Source organism: Hyperolius riggenbachi, chromosome 4 (genome assembly GCF_040937935.1).
Source record: "Hyperolius riggenbachi isolate aHypRig1 chromosome 4, aHypRig1.pri, whole genome shotgun sequence".
Taxonomy (NCBI): Eukaryota; Metazoa; Chordata; class Amphibia; order Anura; family Hyperoliidae; genus Hyperolius; species Hyperolius riggenbachi.
In genome coordinates, this window is record NC_090649.1 from 211,692,030 (window position 1) to 211,715,615 (window position 23,586).

At 42.9% G+C, this 23,586-nt stretch overlaps 1 long non-coding RNA gene across 1 annotated transcript in view; it reads left to right on the forward strand.

The window, feature by feature from the left end:
* The first annotated feature begins 3,374 nt into the window (after nucleotides 1–3,374).
* The window catches only part of LOC137570654 (uncharacterized), a 91,129-nt gene continuing 70,917 nt past the window's right edge, over nucleotides 3,375–23,586 (forward strand). Inside the window, exon 1 of the long non-coding RNA XR_011031126.1 lies at nucleotides 3,375–3,459. This is a non-coding gene — a long non-coding RNA (uncharacterized lncRNA). The remainder of the gene's footprint in view (nucleotides 3,460–23,586) is intronic.

The window sequence follows — 23,586 nt, forward strand, 5'->3', positions numbered from 1 at the left end:
AATGCATTTAGATTTTCTGCAGCACTTCACAGCATACAATTGTACAATTCATGTCAATAACTGTCCCTCAGAGGAGCTTCCAATCTAATCCCTTCCATTTTCCCACCAGACACGTGAGCTAGCTCCACTGCCTTGAGTACTCTGCAGAGGCACAGGGGTACGACTATTGGGGAGAGACCTGAGAGTCCATCACCGAGCAGGGGATGTGGCACTGGGGGGACAGTACTATCTGAGAGAACAAAGGGGCCACCTATCAGTTCCATACATGTCTATAGATTTAAAGATAACCTAAAGTAAAAAAAAAAATGCGATTAACTCACCTGGGGCTTCCCTCAGCCCCCTGCAGACGATCGGTGCCCTCGCAGCTCCGGTCCGATGCTTCTGGACCCGCCGGCGACGACTTCCGGTTTCGCCGTCACCGGCCGACAGGCATGGGAACGCGAGTTCTTCGCGTTCCCAGCCTGTATATCGCCCCCTATGCTGCTATTGCGGCCAGGAGGCCGTGCAGTCAAAATCTTTTGTGATCTGCGCGTGACAGGAGCGCGACCAAGGAGGTGCATGGACAGCGCAAACTATGCGCCGCAGCTGAACCTCACCGGGTCGGACCTTTAATGTGGAGTCAAAGCAACACAATGGAGGGGATCCAAATGAAACTGAGGGGCCTCAAAGATTATGGGTAAACTTTTCCCTGGATGAGGTGTGTACTTTATGTCTCTGACTCACTGGTCTCTATCACATAATCATTTTTTACATCTACTTCCTGTGTAGGCTAAAACAGGAAGAGGTCAGACATGATCACATCACATGGGTGCAACCAGCCACTCAGAGACTTACAAATGAATGACCTCAATAAACTGATCACATTTTCAACATAAATTCCTTAAGAATTTCTGAAAAATAATTTAATATCTATCGCAAACAATGTAGCGTGCTTTCAATTTGCGCTTTGCACTATGAGCTTGCTTCACAGAGTCATTTTTAGTAACTTCACACCACCAACAGCTCAGCTTGTGGAAATATTTTAGTAAAGCAATGAACAACAGTTGGACTGAAATGTGGAATTCTTTCATTTTTATAAATAAACTTACTACAGGACACGTTTCCTTACTTTATATTCCAAAAAAGTCCATATGTTTATTCTCATACTTATTTTTTTATTTTTGTAATAAAAAATGTGTATGTTAGTATAGATGCAGTTTTCCATTTATGGAAAGTATGTATCATCCGGTTTGTTTATTGACAGATGTATCTAGATAGAGGCTTGAAAGTTCTGCACGTTGTTTTCCCAGGTTCCAGGTCATTTATGGTTTAAAGGTGTTAAAACAGATAAATGACTGCATCGAAACGGGTTCATGTTTCTGAAAGGAAAGCAGCTGAAGCATATCCATTAGGAGATTACAGTTGTTTAAACTGCATTTATGCTCGCTGGAAACCGTTCCCACTGTCCCTGCTATGTCAATATTACTCATAATTATCAGGTAACGTGAGCCGATCACATTTCTCTTCAGAAATACAGCACAATAGAAATATGTAATATACATACATTAGTAGTTGGAGTAATAGGCAGACTTTATGACTACTGAGTGTTTTGCAAGCAGTCTGTGTCCTGTTTATGCCTTGTTATATAGAGTACATAAAATGTTTACACTTAGAATTTACACTGAGCTGGAAGCAGTCCTGGACCACATGCCTACATTAATGATTCATGATTGTTGTTGGTTCATTGGCGCTTTAAAGTATACGTGCCGTCATACACAAAGCTGTGCTCAGTAGCTTGTGCCAGCCTGCCCTGACTAAAGCTAATAGTGGAAGCCCAAGTAGATTTAAAGGACAACTGTAGGGAGAGGGATATGGAGGCTGCCATATTTATTTCCTGGATCCGAGATTAACTTTTACTCATTGCATAATTGTGTTCCTTTCCTATTGTTTATAGGGCATTCCTCAAGCTTAATACTTTTTTGTTTTTGTTTTAATACTCGAATTCCCTATAAACTAAACAAGCCACGCCCACAGGTTTTCAGAGAGCCAAGGCACTTTCAGACAGTAGCAAGGGCTCATGGGAGCTCAGTCTGGGCAGGAGGAGGGGGAGGTATTACTAGCCAGAGATTTCAGAGGCAGAGGGGAGGAGGGAGGAGGAGAGGGGATTAGGTTTTTTTGCTCAAGATGCAGATAAGCCTGCCTCTGTGTAATGTTTAGAAACAACATGGCTGCTGTCATTGTATCACAGGAAAAAATAATCATATTCTATTAAAGCTGTTTGCAGATAGATTTGCTGTGTAAACTATCTAAACTTTAGATAAGATATATAGACAAGTTACTTGTTATAGTTAGTTTTTCATCTCGGATCCGCTTTAAGCAATGCCAGTTGCCTGGCAGCCCTGCTGATTCTCTGCCTCTAATACTTTTAGCCATAGACCCTGAACAAGCATGCAGAAGATCAGGTGTTTCTGACATTATGGTAAGAGCTGACAAGATTAGCTGAATGCTTGTTTCTGGTGTTATTCAGACACTTCCGCAGCCAATTAAATCAGCAGGGCTTCCAGGCAACTGGTATTGTTTAAAAGGAAATAAATATGGCAGCCTCCATATTCCTCTCACTACAGTTGTCCTTTTAAGGGACAAGCAAACAGAAAAAGCACAACTACAACCAGTATATGCTGCTCAAAAACTGCACTTTATTGGAAAATTGTTGTATACTTAGAAAAATATACACACACCATATGATAATTATGTCAGAAAGTAAAAGCTGACATGGAAATTTGTGATTAATACAATTCAAAAATTGCTGCTACTGTGCTAGGCACTACATGAGACCCACCATTAGATAATTCTACCAATTATCAATCAAATAATTTATATATATACATATATGGTCCTTGGTAAATATACATATATGATATATAAGTATATAGATATCATATATGTATATTTATACAAAATAGTTGTTTTTTTTTTTTTATATAAAAACCGGATAATACATAAACAAATATCTACCTGATTCCTCAACACAAACACCTTTACAACAGTTTTGCAGGCATTCAAAAAAGGTTTTAGGAAAAAATACACCACACAGAGCAACACACAGCTGTAGCGCTTGTGTGTGTGTGTGCTCTTTGATGCCGCTGCTAGATTGCGCAGATAGGAAAGCCGGACATGGTTACCATAGAAATGGACAATAATAGGTGTCCGTTTCATTGCCAGCATAGGGAAAGGGGTCCTAGGCGGCCGGGCAGCGTAACTACACGCAGCCACTCTGAGTAATGTCGCACCCTGCACGGAGGAGGCTGCGACCATCACTTTACGTCGGCTGCTGTGCTCAGTAACTGCTCTGTAGAGCGGTTACAAGGTGGGAAAACCGAACTGAAATGGCCAGAGGGGTACAATATAACGACAACTCCCAAACCACTACAAGATGCCTCCATATTGCAGAATGGTATGAACTAGCTTGGCGTCGGAAAGGTACAACTGTTGACGTGACTACATGTATCTAAATGTTTACTGCCTGCAAACAAATACTTTCAAATAAGAATGCATAATGTGCAAAATCAGTCCTCCATCAACTAATATGTATGCTAAAAGGATTAAAAAAGAGGATTTTAGCAATAGTGCCACTTTAAGAAGTCTTTCTTTGATCTTATTATTGATAGTCTTGTCTTGGATGGTCACTTACAGTTTATAACTTCACATGGTTGGCAAAGTCACCTGGGAACGTTCAACTGAACAAAATAAACAAGGGCGTAGGTGGCTTTCTACATAAAACGCATGCATGGCAAATGTGTAGAGTGTTTTCACTAAACATTTATTGGTGAAAAAATTGTTAATTTAGCTTTTAGGACCATTGTAGTCCCTTACACACTCCAATGAGTTCTGGGTCACCATGAGCTTGCTGGTTAGTCTGTACCTCTCGGATTTACAAGCCCTACACCATAGAGCCAAATTAATCCATGCCATGCACTGATGAGGATCAAACAATCCGAAACAGTCTGGATGCATGTTGGAATATTATGGCTCTGTACAAATTAACAAGCTGACACATCATTGCATTCCAGCGGTTCTGGAGGTGTGTTTAGCTTCTAAGGGTACAATGGTTAATTTGCATATATTCAGCAGTGGTGCTCTGGGAGACATCTCAAGCTCACTCCAACCTGAATTATCGCAAATTCTTTCTGTTTTAGGAAAGCAAACTTTTGTTTTTTTTAACATCTTAGTAAGGGGGCTTTTAGGACCATTGTAGTCCCTTACACACTCCAATGAGTTCTGGGTCACCATGAGCTTGCTGGTTAGTCTGTACCTCTCAAATGATATTGTGAAAAGGGATAAAAAAAAGTGACATGGACTGAAGCAAACCAAAAACGAGGAGTTTGTGATGCTTTGAAATGTTCAGTGGTGTTACAGGTATGCCCTGCATGGCACAATTACAGCAACTGAAATGATGCCTATCCACGTGGCAATCTGAACATCTGACTTACTAGTTAATTCTGTCATGTTGTGGAACTTACTGGAAATCAGACATTTTGACTTTTTTTACCTTTATTTTCCAATACTTTGCCTGTAGGAGTTCACCCAAAGGTAGAGCAGCTGAGAGGTAAAAATAGCAGTGCACATAATATATCCGCAGGCCAATGGTAAACTTCCAGAACATATGGTAAGCCTGGAGATTTAGAAACCGATTAAAAAATAGCAACATTAGATAGCTATGGTAAGATGCTAACTGCCTAAAGCAGGCCATACACTGGCTCGATTCACGGCCGTTTCGACAGCAGATCCGATCCTGGGATCGGATCTGCTGCCAATCGCTTGCGCTAAACGCACCCGCCGATCCGATTCCCTCCCGAAATCGGATCGGACCGTCGATCGCGCCGTGCGGGAAATTACCCTCGATCGCCCGGCGGTAGGAGCGCGTCGCTTGCGGCGTACGATTCGGGCCCGATCCGAGCATGTATACATTACCTGAAGCTGGCTCCGGGGTCCTCTTCTCCTCGCTGCACCGCATTTCCGCATGTCCCAGTGTACGCTTATACTTCCTGTGTCACTCCGGTGACCAGGAAGTTGAAATAGAGGGCGCTCTATTTGAACTTCCTGGTCACGGAGTAACACAGGAAGCGCCGGGATGGAGCAAGAACAGCGGTGCGGTGCAGTGCGGAGAAGATGCCCGGGAGCCAGCCTCAGGTAATGTATACGGGGGGGGGACAGGCGGCAGGAGCAGCTGAACAGATTGTGATCGGTTTCAGGCTGAAATCGATTCACAATCTGTTTGCAGTAAAGGCAGCCATACGATCCCTATCTGATCAGATTCGATCAGATAGGGATCTGTCAGCTGGTCGATCTAATGGCACATCGACCAGTGTATGGCCACCTTTATACTGTCTGTTATCCCTGTATATTACTCACATTGGACCCAATGGAAGAGCTCTGTAGTGTCATTTAGTCCAGCCTTAAAAGCCAGGCAGAGTTTGTAGCTCTGTGGAGGCAGCAGAGTCTCTATTGTCTGACTGGTCACCCTGAGACTTCTCAGAGCATTCAGCATCTGGGCTGCCCATGACTGAAAGCTAATTAGCAATTACCTCACAGAATGTTACTTCAATGTATTCTTACAATATGAGGTAATTACATTTAATCACTTTCCCTTGTGTGAAGTGGAACATTCCATAAGTTCTGAATTGTAACAGCCATTTAGGTGGCACAGAGTACCCAAATAGCTCATGGTGGCCTAGAACCACAATGATATTGGGACTCAATGGGACCAAAAAACACTCTTACTAAATAAGCTATGTTAGAAAAGGCAAAATTATATTTAATAGAGACATTTACATTTTTTAGTTCTACCCTCTGTCCACCAGATAAGCATGATGGGCTCAATTCAGAAAAAAGGCAGATTTATTAAAATGTAATAGATTTCTCCGAGCAAGTGCTCCATTGTTGAACCAATTTTGATGTTTTTCTTTATTTTTTCACTAGTTTTGATAAATCTGCCCTAATTATTTTGGAGATGTTTTAAAATATACCAATATTAAATTGAAAGTGTGTCCAACTGTTTATGGACACTGGAATTGTAAATTGTGCCCACCCTTTCCTCCCTCACTAAGCTGCTCCCACAGGCCAACTGTCACTGGACTGGTGCTCTTGAATCCTATCACCACTATCACATGACTAAAGATGGTGATAGATGGTCAATGGAAGCAGCTCAGTGAGGGAGGAAGGGGAAGCTACAATATATTACTACAGGCTGAAGCTCACTCTATAAAGGGTTGGACAAAAATCCAATCTGGATTGAATCAGAGCATATGAAATGTTTTTATAATATCACTGTGACCTCACACAGCAGTTAATTAATTTATCTTCACCCCTCGGCTGGAAATAAAATAGCTGGCTCTTCTAAATGTTGTGTTTGAATGTATAACCATTCTGATACGGTGCAGAAAGAGAAAACTCAAATATATAACATTTTCTTTGAATTGAGCTCATGGAGTGTTCCAAATCAAACAGTGTTTTAGCAGGGGAGGGGTTATAGGTGCCTTTTAGTCAACACATGTACAATCCAGGCGGTTGTGGGTCAGTATAACTGGGTGAACTCATGGTGCCAGATATCTTTCCTCAAAAAGAAGAAGCAATTTGTAACGATTGTGGAATTCTCTCCGTGATCAGCGCACAAGACGTGCGCTGACACTGCGGAAATCCTCCACAAGTGTATAATTTGAGGGAACCCAGCAAAAGGTGCAATGCACCTGTAGAGGGAAATTCCTGTCGGCAGGTGGAGCTGTGGAGTGCAGAGGAACAGCTCCTCTGCCCTGCCACAGACGCAAGACAGGAATTGCACGAAGGGAAGAAACGCAGGGCAAGATAGCCCTGAAAGAGAGAGATCAAAGCAACAGAGGGTATGTGTGTCCACCAATCTAGTCGCCACCCTGCGACGATGAACACACAACCATGAAGACAAAGTGAGAAGGCAATCGCAAGAGATGCTGATTGCTAACAGCGACACAAGACAGAATAAGCACAGAAGAGGAATGTATGTGTGTGCACCAATCTAGTCGCCAACCTGCGACAGTGGACACACAACAGAGGAAACCGAGTGAGAACGCAATCGTCTGAGAAGCGATTGCGAATGAGAATGAGCAAAGGGACAGGTTGTATGTGTGTGCACCAATCTAGTCGCCAACCCGCGACGGTGCATACACAACAGCAGATATGAAGTAGGAACGCAATCGCGAGAGAGGTGACACAAGGCTACAGCAAGGTAGAGCATGAGAGTAGCAAAGGCACAGCAAATCATACAATGAGAAGATAAGGAAAATAACAAACGCTAACTAAACGCGAACACCGCACTCCTTCGCAACAGCGAATGTGTTTTACCGTGCGGTCTCTGCGTGTTAAGCACAACAGAGACAAGCACGCCTAACTAACCACCGACAGACAAACACAAAACAAAGAACGCGAGCGCTTGCTTAACGGTTACCTCACCGAGCCTCCAGCAAGCGTTCTTATCAGACAAGACAGATACACGAAAACAGGAATAAGTGAGAGATACGATCCACTGCTCTTTCCGCCAGAGCGAGTGCGATCCAAGTATAGATAAAGAGCGAGCTGGATCCACTGCTCTTTCCGCCAGAGCAAGTGCGATCCAAGTACAGCACGAGAGTTGCAGACCAGAAGGATCCACAGCACTAGCGCAAGGCGTGTGTGATCCAGGCAAGACAGATCAGAAGGGGCTACCAGTAACAACCGCTGTTCCGGTTAGCACCCAGACACACAGAGCGATTTCCTGTCGACCACCGCTGGGACAGGACAATCGCAACAGACAAACAAACAGATATGCAAACCTAACTGCACTAGGGAACCTGCCTAGTGCAGTCCCAGGAATTACTCTAAGCTAATCTTTAAACAATGAGCAAGGCTGACACTCCAGGAGTGTTTCACAGGACAAACCCTTATGACCAGCGAAGGTCTGTGATATCACATGGTATTTATAGTACAAACCTCCAGAGGATGTGGCTAGGAAATTTGCATGACCAACGTATGCAAATTCCCCAGCAGCAGCAAGCTGCAAAACTGACTAAAGGTCTCTCTTCCAGAGACCTGCAAAATGCAGACCTGAACAGTGGTCAAAAAGCTGCCTGCCTGCGCAGGCAGCTGAGCGGATCATTACACAATTGGACTGGAAAGATTTTTTTGGTTACCAATTTTAAATGAATCGCCTCATTTATGTTTATCATAGTGTGAGTGCATGCAGTGCATTCATTTTCTTTTGGCATTTGTGAAAATGATCAAAATTGCTTGAAATCTTGTCCCGTGCCTTTTCTCCACAACAGTGGTGTTGCTCAGTAGTCATCCATAGATAGATGACTGAGACGACTGATGTGGGATTGTAAAAGGCTAGATGAGTGTTATGAATCATTATAATGCTGGCAAATTTACTGGGACACTTTCAGAGTACATCCAGTCATTAATAACACTAACTGTACCCAGGCCAGTAGACCCACAAGCTATAGCCCTTGCCACAAGGGGAAGGGAGCCAATAATCCTACCAGTATGCTCTGGGTTATAGGAGGAAGCCATGGCACCTGGAGGAAATGTTTTTAGCCTGATGCAAATAGTGTTCAAGATGGTATTTGATTCTGAAATGATGAGATTGCTGACAGCTGAGCAAGTATGCTGCTACCAGTGTAAACGTTTCTTTTACAGTTGAAAAGTTACCAAGATATTTGGGGGAAATCAGAAGCGCAACTACCATGCATGGGGCTCCCTGCAAAAAAAGATTGCATGGGGCCCCCTAGGTCTATAGCCCCCCACCTCCCCCCGGCTTAAGGGACCAGGCAGGCAGACAGTAAACAAACATCCCCGCCACCCCCCAACCAACACCACCATGCAGAGTATATTTACCTGGTTCCAATGCCGCAGATCTCCATGCATCACAGCAGTAGCACTCTCTTCTGCCCTTTGCCGAGCTCCCAATCACATGACTCACAGGTGTGAGAGTTTGCTGTGATGTATGGAGGAGACCTGCAGCACTGGAACATGTAAGTCAATGTAATAGTACCTGCTTCCAGTGCTGCAGGTCTCTTCTGTGCAGCACACCCTCTCTGCTGCCATTCACCGTGATCTGGAGCTCAGGGAAAGGTGACAGAGAGTGGTGCTGCTGTGATGCACGGAGATTTGCAGTGCTGGAGGCAGGTCCATATAACGCTTCCTACGGTACTTTGCATGTGGATGGGAGTAGGAGGGGCACCCAAAGCCCCCGGGGCAGGGGTTGAGAGGGGTAATGTTTCGCCAATGGTTGGAATGCCTATCACAGAGGTGTACATGTTAGAATCCATAAGTCGTAGCCTGCAGCACTGACTGGCTCAAACTGTGTACTGTAACTCTATACAACTGCACACTTACACTATAATGTAGTGCTTTTAATGTATCCGTTATGTTTATGGTATTTGTTGACTCTTTTGGTCATTCTATATGTTCTTGTTTTTTCTTGAGCCCTGAGGCAAATGTTCACATTTCACTTGTTGCATCAGCAGAATCGGGTACACAGATCTGACTGGGAAAGTGTGTTTCCGAAGCTTTGCTCAATTTGTTTATATACCTTCATTGTTCTAATTGCCTATACCAGTATCACCTTTACTATTAAAATGCCTATGTCTGCCTCCAACCTACACTACCAGCAACCAGCCAGGATACTGTGCTTTTCAAAATGTCCACCGGAATCCCTAAAAGCTCCCGCTAACACATTCACATTGTTTCCTGTCCAATCTGGCCAACGGTAAGCCAACAACAGACTGACAGGTTCTCCCACAAGGGAAGCAGTAAAGTGTTGTACCGTGTTAGCCATGGCTCCCACAAGGGAGACTGCCAGCCCGGCATGTGGACATTCTCTGTTTGAAAATTCATCATTTACAGACAGTGTGACCATGAGAGATTTCATCAGCAATCTTGTGCAAGTCTGCTTTTCTGATTACACACAGTACTGTTATAGAGATTAAATCCATCTTGTCGACAAGCATTTATAAACAGTAGTCCTTTCTTCTTGGGAAGTCAGTCATATGTGTTGCCCTGGGTCCCTTCCTAGGTTTAGACCTTGGACTCACACCACACCGACAGCCCTCCGGCAAGTCTGGCAAAAACAGCCCATAAACATAAGATCATATTCTGATCTGAATTATTCTCTAGATTGGATGACAATCATATGATGCTTATGCCTAACCTGACACCGTCATTTGTTTCTATAGTTCTGTTTGTTTATCTGGTTTTTTTTTATTTAAATAGGAAGAAAATTTGAATGTATAATATTTGCAAAAGAACTGTTCAAACTGTCAAAGCAATCTGTTTACTGTATACCATTACATCTCCACAATATCATAATACAATACAGTACAGCAGAGTGTTCAAAATATGAAAGGAATTGAAAAACATCCGTAATGTTCAGTAATTCTTCACTAGCGAGACTATTACCAGTGTATTGCTCCCAACAGAGCCTCTCAGGGAACAAAGTCTCTTGTCTCTCGATCTTCTCTTTATGTAAGCACAGAACTGTAGAAATAAATATGTTTATCTATTGTAAAAGTGGTAGAAACATACAAAACTTTATGTCCAACCTTTGAATGCCTGCATTGCATAGTTTGAACTTCTAATTAAAATACTGTATCTCAACAGATGAAAGCTAAAATCTTTTAGAAGACAGTGTTTAATGATGTAATGCAAAATATACATGTGCAAATCTTAGCAACCTAGCAACAAAGGAGTAAGGCTGGATTCTCACTGTGCACATTGTTTAATACATGTATAATGTGTGTAAACTGCAATGGAGACTGGGCATAGATTTTAATTCAAAGCCTGCATGCAGTGAGTCAGAATAATGTGATCCCTTAAAACACAGAGATGTGAACATTGTCCCTTGTGGTTCCAGCTGATCTTCTCCTCTAGTGTAAATAAAGATTGACTTACAGCTGTCAGCTCCATAGCAGAGACCACTAGTCACTGTCATTGTTAAGGCTGGAAAAGGGGAGGTAGTGTAGCTTTTCAAATTGGGGAGGAGTGAAGCCTCTCCCTGTGAAGAAGGTAGTCACAGAATAGAGGATCAGAATCTATATACTCTGTAATGGCTTAATGTGGTATTCAGATGAGCCTTAGGTAGGTGGAAGTGAGGTGAAGCTTCTCTACCAATAAGTCTGCCCATGATGTCAGGTAAGGTAAAACAGCTGAATACATTTGACACCACCACGTAAGACAAGCAATGCTGAGATTCTTAGGAAAAAACAACATTTAGCATTATTTTATTTGCTAAACTCACGTAGGATTACATTTCCATTTAAGTACACCAAAACTTGAGGTCTTTTACAATGTCATGCTCAGCACTCCTGTTTATAGAAAGTGCAGGAGACTTTTTTTCTGCTTATCTACTTGGGTTCCTATTCCCAATAAGGTATCACTTAATCCTGATAGTTAAGGAACCTACCAGTATAAGGGGGAGGGGGTTGGACTACAGCTCTCTTTTAGGGATGGGCTGTGAAAGAGGTGAAACTAGGTAAAGAAAAACTGAACCCAGTGTCATTTGGTGACAATGCAAATCATATTCACTTATCAGGTGGCTATCAATAAATACAACATTTTACAAGCACTCCTGGCTTGCAGGGATGGTCGTAGGCAGCCAACTTCGCTACGCTGGAACTACGCGTATTTTTACGCAAATACGCTTCGCAATCTACGGCAACGAAATCAGCCTCTTCGCTACGTTAGCATACCGTAGACTACGTATTAAAATACGCAAGCTTCACGTATTGCGTAGCGTAGTTGATGCGACTGCTTATGCCCTTATGCGGAAAAATTTCCGCAATAATCTGCTAACTATGCGCATACACAAACTAATTTAAGCATACATTCCAACATCCAATGTGGAATTGTATGCGTATAAAGGGTAATAAAATTTCTGCGCATGCGCAATGACCCATATAAATGCAGTTACCGCACGCGTAGTTGACTTCGCAATACATACGTCAACTACGCGTAGCGGGCGAAGCTACGCATAGCGGGACTACGACTACGCGGAAATGCGTAAGTGTAGTTCTTAAACTTCGCCTACGAACTACGATGCGTAGTTGCGTACTACGATGCGTAGATTCGCGCTGGCGTAGTTTACGAGCAACCCTGCTGGCTTGAGGCTCAAGATGTGCAAAAGAGTTCAACAGCCATTGGTCATCACAACGTTAGGTCAAAATGGCGGCCACCTGACCAGTATGACAAAGTGACTACAGCCAGTACTCACTTCCACCTACAGGTCCAAATAGCACTAGGTGGAGTTCTCCTTTAAAGTGCCTATTAATGGTACAATTTTTTAATCAGATGCGAACTTTCAATGCACTTTTTACAATCAAAAGTAATAAGAAGGTAATATTGATTGTTCCCATAAACAGGTCGATTAGGGCATTTTCTCTCTTCAGATACGATCATAAAATCCAACTTTTGGACGAAAGGAATTTTTAATTCCAATCGACCAAAGAATCATTTAATCATTTCACATCGATTTTCACCAAACATTATGCTGTTTTCTGTACAATTCAATCATATTGTACCATTAATGGGAACCAATGTTTTTATTTGTGATCTGGATGGTGTAATGATTGAGGGCTCTGCCTCTGACACAGGAGACCAGGGTTCTTCCTGTTCAGTAAGCCAGAACCTATTCAGTAGGAGACCTTGGACAAGTCTCCCTAACACTGCTACTGCCTATAGAGCCGCGTCCTAACGGCTGCAGCTCTGGCGCTTTGAGTCCACCAGGGGAAAAGCACAATATAAATGTTATGTGTCTTGTCTTGATCTGTTCCTGATATACAGTAACTAGAGCTGTGTCTTTTGGAAGAAAGAAAGGGTCTGTCCTTCCTATCTTGGAAGGTTGGGAGGTATGTGCATTGTTATGTCAGACAGGTCACTAGCCCATCCTGAAATATCTGTCTGCATCTTATGCTCACCTTTGTAAATAACTCAAAGGAATTTGAAACCTTTGCAAAGCTCTCCCATCTCCTGGTATCTGATGAGCACACAGAGGACCCATGGCCAAACATCCTGCTCTCCTATACAAATGTGATGTGATGGAGTGGGGAAAGAGAAGAGAGATGATGGCAGATGAGCTTAATAATTACACATTCTTGTTGCATGCAATAGTGTGGACTAGAAGTAAGATCCATTACTTCTTTAAATTACTGTTTAAATGGGCGCTTTGTAAATGATAGGAAACTATTTGTAAATTTAAACGTTCCAGTGTTTTACTAAGTATAAAAAATGCTGTGTGGAAGTGTTGTGCGCTCATCCATGTAATATGCATTTATGGCTATTAAGCATGCAAAATAGGGGATGCAGTGCCATCTACTGTCCAACTGAGATAATGCAGTCTTATTGGTATGTGAATTGTGTATATATAAGAATTTACTACTATTTATCTTTCCATTATGAAGACCAGAGTAATTTTCCAGGAAACATGAGCAGTTGAGGTAGTTCATTAAAACGAATTAAAACACACTGTGGCTGAGCTAAAAAAAAAAAAAGTAAGAAGGAAAGCTGTAGTTATTACTCATAATATAGTAGAAAGGAAAATATAACAAATACCTATCTGGTTTCTGTTGGCAACAGCACTGTGTACATTTTTATAAATAATTATTCATAAATACTAGAATAGCACTTCTTAAAGGGGAACATTAACCCAGTGTTGAACTTCATCCCAATCAGTAGCTGATACCTCCTTTCCCATGAGAAATCTTTACCTTTTCTAGATCATCGGGAGGGGGGCTGATACTGTGGTGAAACCCCTCCCGCAGTGTGATGTTGTGATCATGGTCATGACAGTTTCCTTTCTGTAAACCCTCTTGCATTGTGGGAATCTCCCTCGGTGCAAATGTACAGCGCTTGGACAAGGTCCTCTAGCACCCAAGGCTGAGACACCAAAGTGCGCCCCTCCATCCCTCCCACCCCAGCTGTCACACACTGATTGCTATTAGACTAAGAGGCACCTCAGGGCCCCCAACACCTTAATCTCTAGTTATCTGGCTTGGAGTCACGGCCATTTATCCCCTTTTCTTATTTCTCTGCTTCAAACACAATAGGGGAAAGATAGCTGGGTGAGTTGTGCACCCCCTCCTACACTGCGCCCTGAGGCTGGAGCTTCTCTCGCCTCTGCCTCGGCCCGGCCCTGCAAATGTATATCTATAAAAAGCAACGACCTTTTAGCCTATCACATTGTTAATAGGTGTGGTTATAGATAATGGCAGTTGGTGCTGTCTAGTTTTCTTTCTTGTCTGCCAGTAGTAAAGATGATGATGTGTAGGCTAATTTTTTTATCTCTTCCCCACACAAACACACACACACACTATTTTTTCCCAGTAAAGTGCGTCTGAAGTGAGAAAAATATAGAAGCTGCCATATTTATTTCCCTAAAACAAGCCTTTCTGATCTATTTGGCTGCAGTAGTGCCTGATTGACACCAGAAATAAGCATGTAGCTAATCTTGTGAGATCTGACAATGATGTCAGAAACAACTGTTCTGCATATGCTTGTTCAGGGTCTATGGATAAATGTATTAGAGGCAGAGGATTAGCAGGACAGCCAGGCAGCTGGTATTGCTTCAAAGGAAATGAATATGGCAGCTTCCATATCACTCTCACTTCAGTTGACCTTTATACATCCTAGTTTTAGCACAGCCCATTTTGGACAGTGGTTACTGGGGAATTTGTCATGTCTACAAAATCACAGCTGGTCGCAGACTGAAATGAGATGGCTAGTGTAGCAATTATATATGTGATTTTATGGTGTTATGAAAGATTGGAGAAAAATGCAGAGCACTGGTGAACATAAGTGACCCTGCTATGGCTCATGCTTTTCCTGCCACCTTTTAACCAAATAAATCCAGGCAAGGTTTGTGGAGCACTTACCGGTATGTTGTTCAATGTTTGCTCTGCAGCCTTAGTTAATCAGGCATAAAAAGTCTGACATTGGAATATAACATATAACAGGCAGTATGGTATGTAGCGGATATTGTTTAGCCTTGGAGCTATACAGTCCCAGGATCATATCTCACACAGGACACTGTCTGTATGGAGTTTTGTATTCTATCTGTCTGTGTGGGTTTCCTCCTGGTGCTTTGGTTTCCTCCTACATCCTAAACAAAACTTTTTGCATGGTGTTCTGCTTTAACCTTTGGGAGGAAGTTGGCGTTAAGGCAATAGTGGACTGCAGGATTTGGAAAGCATTGCAAAGAGAAGAATTACATCTCTTATAGATGACAGCTTGATAAGTAGGCTATAGGAATGTTGCGGTATTGGCATAGTTCTCCAGTGGTTCCAATTCTTCTTGAGTGGCAGAACCCAAAAGGTGTCTATGGGGCCATTCCTGTCCACCTCTGTACCACTTAACCACTTCACCACTGAGGGGTTTTACCCCCTGACCACCAGAGCAATTTTCACCTTTCAGCGCTCCGTCCATTCATTCGTCTATAACTTTATTATTACTTATTGCAATGAAATGAACTATATCTTGTTTAGGCTTTCTTTAGGTGGGACATTATGCCAAGAATTATTTTATTCTAAATGTGTTTTAATGGGGAAAATAGGAAAAAAATTATTATTTTCAGTTTTCGGCCATTATAGTTTTTAAATAATGCATGCTACTGTAATTAAAACCCATGAAATTTATTTGCCCATTATTCCCGATTATAAAACCGTTTAAATTATGTCCCTATCACAATGTTTGGCCCCAATATTTTATTTGGAAATAAAGGTGCATTTTTTTCAGTTTTGCGTCCATCCCTAATTACAAGCCCGTAGTTTATAAAGTAACAGTGTTATACCCTCTTGACATAAATATTTAAACAGTTCAGTCCCTAAGGTAACTATTTATGTTTTTTTTTATTGTATATATTTTTTTTTTTTAAATTACAAAAAAAAAAAATTGGGGAGTGTGGGAGGTAATGAGTTAATTTATTATGTAAAACAATTTATTTGTACGTGTAAAATGCATTAGGGTGTAGTTTACTATTTGGACACAAGATGGCCACAGTGAGTATGTTTACATGCGACCTGTAAGCGACCGGAAGGACGCTTACAGGAAGCAGTAGGAGGCTGGGAGACTCACAATGATCGCGCTGTTTCTGAAAGAAGCAGCAGATCATTGCGGGGGCTAGATCAACGAACGGGAATGGATTTTCCCATTCATTGATCTCCGGGCAAGCGGGCGGCGGCGTGCACGAGCGGCAGGTGTGCGCGCACGAGCGGCGGTAGCACGGACAGCGGCGGGAGCGCGGAAGGTACGGATTTCTGCGTCCCTGGTTTTTTAGGAGGGAAAAAAGGGGCGGAGAAATTCGTACCGCCGGGGGTAAAGTGGTTAAGTATGGGGTGCCCCAGGGCTCAATCCTTTCTCCCCTGCTTTTCACAATTTACATGTTAACGCTTGAAAAACGAATCCAAAAACATGGCCTAACATACCACTGCTATGCTGACAACACCCAACTATATTTTTCCTTCAAGCCTGGTGTGACAGACCCAACTAAAACTATAAACGCCTGCTTAGCGGAACTACAGCAATGGATGAGTGACAGCTGGCTGAGACTAAATGTTGATAAAACTGAAGTCCTTCTGATCGGAGGGCAGTGCATGACAACAAAACAATTTCAGTCGCAGTCTTTACCACTGGTAATAGGAGGCACAGATCTACACAGCTCTGAGCATGTGCGTAGCCTGGGAGTTTTAATTGATGGGGATTTAAACCTCAGAACTCACATCTCTGCTGTGGTGAAATCATCCTATTTTCACTTGAAGAACATTGCAAAAATCAAGCTCCTCATCCTCCCAGAAGATCTGCCAACCTTAGTTCATGCCTTCATTACATCCTGACTGGACTATAGTAATGCTCTCTACACCGGCCTTCCAAAAAAGGACTTGTACCGCCTACAGCTGATACAGAATACTGCTGCCAGACTGTTACCCAACCAACCCCGTCACTGCCACATTACACCAGTCCTGCACTCCCTTCACTGGCTAACTAAGTGGAGGATCCTATTCAAGATCGGCCTACTGACACTTAAATCACTACATAATCTGGGCCCTAGATACATAAAAGAAATGTTGCAAATTTGTATTATTTTTTGTGTAGGTGGTGAAAATACACTTTGCTGCCCCCTGCTAGCTATGCCCATGTAAACAGTTATAATAATGTAGGATCTCTGAGGCCCATAATGCAATATTATTAATTGAATGGAAAAATGAACACTACAGGGTGACACACACTCTCCATCCTTAATGTACTATTCTGCAATGCTCTAGGTTTTACAGCGCAGCAATCCGGAGCTAAAAGAGATGATCACCTGAGCTGTAGAGAGTCTTGTGATGCTGTTTCTAGCCATTTTGCCACCTTAGGCAAGAAACCATTGAACAAGAGAGCAGAAAGCTTTTTCTCTCCAGACCCTTACCACTGTCTCTCAGGACAGGGAAAATATGTTTTCACTGCACTGACAGTAATTTACTGCGCCTTTCCCCAGCACTGCACTCCAAGCCACGCCCTGTAATGTCTGTGGCTTTAAACGGGGCTGCTTGTTATTCTTATCTGTGGGCTACATCAGTCCTGTTGCTGGATGTACCTTCTCCCACATCCACTGTCCAGTGATGTTGTGGAGACAGGTAAAGTACAGATAATATCCATAGGTCCATTATGGGAAATACAACTTCACATTTAGCCAAAAGTTTTAACCATAATTTCAAGGTCTCAGAATGACTATAACATCAGACATCACATTTCAGAAAGTCTTTCCTCACTGGAAAAGAAATAGCCAGTTGGAGCTGAAATCCAGTAAATAATTTCAGAGCAAATTAGCATGTAATGTAGTTACCAGCATAGCAAGTAGCAGAAACAGACCATGACAAGCAACATCATTTTGGAACACGGTAGATTTGGAAGAGATTAGTTAGCTAGAAGCATACAAATTATTTGTACCAAATAAAAGCAGAGAGGGGATACACAGAACAGGATTTCAAGTGGATTAAATTAACAAAAAAAAAATATGAATATAGTTTGGTTAGGTGGTATGGCTACAGAAATGGTATCGATTTGTGAAAGACAGTTTTTCAGGAAAGGCCACCCTCAGAACAAATAACGAAAACTACTCTCCCAGAAGTACTCCCCCCAATACCATTCTCACCAGTACAACTGTCCCCAGTAGTACTCTCCCCAATACCATCCCCACCAAAACAACTCTTCCTTGCACTACTCTCCCTAATACCATTCTCACCAATACTACTCCCCAGTAGTACTCTCCCCAGAACTCTTCCCAATACAATTCTCACCAATACTACTGCCCCCAGTAGTACTCTCCCCAGCAGTACTCCCCCAATACCATTCCCACCAAAACTACTCTTCCTTGCACTACACTCTCTAATACCATTCTCACCAATACTACTCCCCAGTAGTACTCTCCCCAGCAGAACTCTCCCCAGAACTCTCCCCAATACCATTCTCACCAATACTACTGCCCCCAGTAGTACTCTCCCCAGCAGTACTCCCCCTAATACCATTCCCACCAAAACTACTCTTCCCAGCACTACTCTCCCCAATACCATTCTCACCAATACTACTGTCCCCAGTAGTACTCTGCCCAATACCATTCCCACCAAAACTACTCTTCCCAGCACTACTCTCCCCAATACCATTCTCACCAATACTACTGTCCCCAGTAGTACTCTCCCCAATACCATTCCCACCAAAACTACTCTTCCCAGCACTACTCTCCCCAATACAATTCTCACTAATACTTCTGTCCCCATTAGTACTCTCCCCAATACCATTTCCACCAAAACTACTCTTCCCAGCACTACTCTCCCTAATACCATTCTCACCAATACTACTCCCCAGTAGTACTCTCCCCAGCAGAACTCTCCCCAATACCATTATCACCAATACTACTGCCCCAATAGTACTCTCCCCAGCAGTACTCCCATCAATACCATTCCCACCAAAACTACTCTTCCCAGTTCCCAGCACTACTCTCCCCAAAACCATTCTGATCAATACTACTGTCCCCAGTAGTACTCTCCCCAATACAATTCCCACCAAAACTACACTTCCCAGCACTAATCAATACCATTCACACCAGTACTACTGTCCCCAGTAGTACTCTCCCCAGCAGTACTCCCCCAATACCATTCCCACCAAAACTACTCTTCCCAGTAGTACTTTCCCCAGTACTACTCTCCGCAATACTATTCTCATAGAGTTTGCTCATAGAAAACCTGGTTGCAGAGGAAGAAGGAAACATACACAGAGGAATCTGCACTTGTAAGAGGGTGGAGTCAGTGCACATCTGCATATGTAAGTGGAGCTGTTGTTGAAAGAAGAGTGGGTTACTGCACATGAGGGGGTTCTGCATATGAAAAGGGACTACACATGAAATATGAGGTTCTTCACATGGTGCCTTCTTTTTGTACAAGGAGGGCTTCACATGGAAGGGAGGGTCTGCTGTAGTGAAAAGAGTCCAGTTCCTAGAATAAATGCTGAACAAGACTGCTTACTCAAAGGGAAGAAAGTACAAAGCTGTCCTTGAGGTCTGTTTTAAGAAATTCCCTCACTTCTGTCCTTTGTAACACCTATGAGAGTAATAGGAAATAAGTGGAATTCTCTCCATTGCGGGCACAGGCAGCACTGAATTACTTGGCAGAAGTTCCATCTCTTTCTTTTCCTATCCAAACCTTTAAACATTTTTACATGGAGTTAAGCTTTAAAGCGAACTTGCGTTAACTGTTTATGGAGTGAGACTCAGACTCAAAAACTATGTCCACCTCTTCCTCCCTCACTAAGCTGCCAAATGCCAAGTGTCACTAGGTCAATACCTGCTTATTCTTTCACCAATATCACATGGCAATGTGGACAATACCAATTTGTGATACAAATCCAGACTCGACCAATCCAAGCCAGGAGATACTCCAAAATATTATTGTTTATTTACAGTGGTTATACAGCATAAACAGACTGGCACAACATTTCGGGCAGAGAGCCCGAAATGTCGTGCTAGTCTGTTTATGCTGTATAACCGCTGTAAATAAACAATAATATTTTGGAGTATCTCCTGGCTTGAATTGGTCGAGTCTGGATTGGTATCACAAATTGGATTTTACATTGGAGGTTTGATGGACCCTCTTTCCAATCTTTGACTCCCAATAGAAGTGTGTGTTACTGAGGCCCGCAGGTCATGTGCTTTATTAATGTGGACAATACAACACACTGGAAGAGCGATGGGTAGAGATGGCCCGAACGGTTCGCATGCAAACGCGAACGCATGAACATCAGTTGTTCGCGTTGAACCGCGAACTATATGCGAGTCCAACCCGCCTCCTATACTACATCATTAGGCTCATCTTTGACCCTCTACATCACAGTCAGCAGACACATGACAGCCAATCCGGCTACACTTCCCCCCCCCCTTATAAAAGGCAGGCAGCGTCGGCCATTTCCCTCACTCGTGTGGCTGCAGTAATTAGAGAAGGGAGAGGAACCTGCTGTAGACATAGGGAAAGCTTAGTTAGGCTCTTGTTAGGCTTGTTAGCTTGCTCCTTGCTGATACTTATTGTTATATTATATACCAGTCACTGCATACCTGTTCAGGGTACCTGTGTGTGTGACAGCTGCACATTTGTAATACCAGTAACTGCATACCTGTTCACTGCACCTGTGTAACCGCAAGCTGTTTTATATACCAGTCCGTGCATACCTGTGTATATTGTATTGTAATACCAGTCACTGCATACAGCTGGGTCTACACGGCACTATGTGTCTTTTGAATCGAGCCGCTGATGCGGCTCGATTGATAAGATCCGACAGGTCCGATCTCGCCATGGCCGAGTCCCCGCTCGTTTCCCGCGAGCGAACAATAGTGGGGAATCGAGCGGAAGATAAGCGGCGCCGGCGGGGATGAGGGGGGATCGAATCCAAAGCACGCACGGACGAGCGGGTACGCGCGGGGATGCGGCAGAGTCGATCCGGCGGCTAATTGAGCCGCCGGATCGCTCCGTGTAGACCCGTCTTACCTTTCACTGCATCTGTTTCACTGCACATTGTATTATTATACCAATCAGTGCATACCTTTCACTGCATCTGTGACTGCACATTGTATTATACCTGGCAGTCAGTGCATACCTTTCACTTGAATGGATGGCAGACTTGCCCTCCATAACAGATTGTCGTTAAAGGATTTAACATTCATTCGTCTCATATACAGCAGGGCCTCGAAAGAGTCCTCCTGTATTGTTATTTTTCGTCACTACCTCCCTGAGTCGGGACCTGCTACCTTCCTTGGATGTGTGGTGGTAGTCGTTCCTGCTCCTTTGCCCACAGCAGCAGCCAGGTTAAGGAAATCTTTGAGCGGAAGAAGCCAATGTCTGCCAGTCACCCCCTTGCCCGGTGTCTGATAGCTGGCTTTGGCAGAACTGTTAACTCTCCAGCTGTTACCATACCAGCTGGTGGGCTCTGAGGCCTTCCGAAAATTTGTGGCGATTGGGTCACCGCAGTAGAAGATACCAGGCCGCAATTATTTTTCTAAAAAGGCGAAACTCAAACTGTACCGTGATGTTAAAAAGCAAGTGGTGTCATCTCTGGCACATGGCATCGTGTCAAGGGTCCATCTGACCACGGATGCCTGGTCTGCAAAGCACGGTCAGGGAGGGTACATTACTTATACGGCACATTTGGGTCCTTCCTTGGATGTGTGGTGGTAGCCGTTTCTCAGGCTCCCACTCCAAACCGGAATCGAACCCTGATTCCCCGGCCATTACCCGTGGTCACCATGGTACTGAGAAAGTAATATGGAAAGTTTATCAGTCACACAGTTGAATGAATGGCAGACTTGCCCTCCATAACAGATTCTCGTTAAAGGTACTGAACAGCCAGCAGAAAAAGTAATTTAAAAAAAATAGATGTAAGCTTTAACAGTGGTAAAGAAAGAACCATCGAAAGTTGATAAAGCAGTCAGACATTACCTAACCTGACATAACTGAGGAAGAGCAATCTCGCCATGGTGCACACCAGTCCAGCATGGTCATCACTACACAAAGAGCTGTTTGCGGTGCGTTACACAGTGAGTTTGGTCTGTCAGTGTGAAGCAGTACACTAATTACACTCCCTGATTGATGTATACACATGCAAGATGTTTTAAAGCACTTTAGGCCTCTAATTTAGCAATAAAATATGATTTCTGCCCTTAAAACGCTGCTGTGCGTAAAATCCGGCGTGTATCCCACTCCGCCATGCCCCCCTCCAGGTGTTAGACCCCTTAAAACATCTTTTCCATCACTTTTGTGGCCAGCATAAATGTTTGTAATTTTCAAAGTTCGCCTGCCTATTGAAGTCTATTGCGGTTCGCAAAGTTTTGCGGAAGTTCGCCTTCGAGGTTTGTGAACCGAAAATCGGAGGTTCGATCCATCTTTAGCGATGGGCAATGGTGGGCACTTCCATTCAGCAAAGTTCATGGTAGGGTATGCGCTGTGTAGAATATTCTTACCAAAACGCACACAAAATAATGAATACGTTAACAATTTTGCATGGGTTTTTGCATGGATTTTACAATGTGTATCGTGTAAACGAGGCCTTACACATAAACCATTTTTTAAGTAACTATTTTCGGAGGAACTAGCCGTTGTTGGGGAGATTTCTTCAAGCTGGGGGATATGTTTAATGGTCTCCTCTCCTCTTCTGAGCACTTAAAGGGGCTCTTTTATGGAAGCACGGCTATTCTCCTGTGAAAGACTTAACAGTTTTATTGCAATTCACCTTGACATGTTTAAATGACTCTACTTTATGAGTGCGGTAATGGATTCCTCATTGCACTGTCCAGACATTTTCTCTCTGTGAAGTTGAAGAGCTGGCATACCTGCAGGCAGGATTTTTTCCTTTTTGGGAATCATGGTTTATTGGTAAAATTCAGTCTGTAATTGCTGCACTTAATCTTGCTTTACATTTTGCTATTAATAACAACTTATTGGAGGTTTTACTGTTATAAGCCAGAAAGCAGTTTAACTGACTCGTGTGATGTACCGGTATTTATTCATAACTGTATGAGTTTTTTTGTTATACATGCACATTAATATTGTAGAAACTATGGCTCAGCAATACACCATTAGTTTTATTATTGTAGTTTTAGGGGTCATTGTATCTGAAAAGTGCAGTTCATCAATTTACTAACTCAGTCTGAAGGCCTCAGTAACCTGTTGTTGTTTTTTTATTGTTATTATTTCTGCATTCTTGATCACTGCTTTGCCTTGTTACATTAACATTGTTAATTGTGTTCCTTGTTTAATCCTTCCATGCCCCCTGTGGATAAGATGGTGATTTAAATTTAATGAGCTGATACATCCATAACGGATTAGGGTTGAAATGTATGTGATAGATTTCCCACGAAGCCTTTCATGTTGTACATGTTTCCACTGGTTGGCAGGGTTATGGAATGACCTAGCTGACTTCCATTCATTAATCGCTGCATTATTAATATGTCTCTAGATCAAGAATGGAGATACAGATTTTGAGTAATTATTAGAAAAAAAATACATAATTGTTGAGCCCTGCGGAGGGACATTT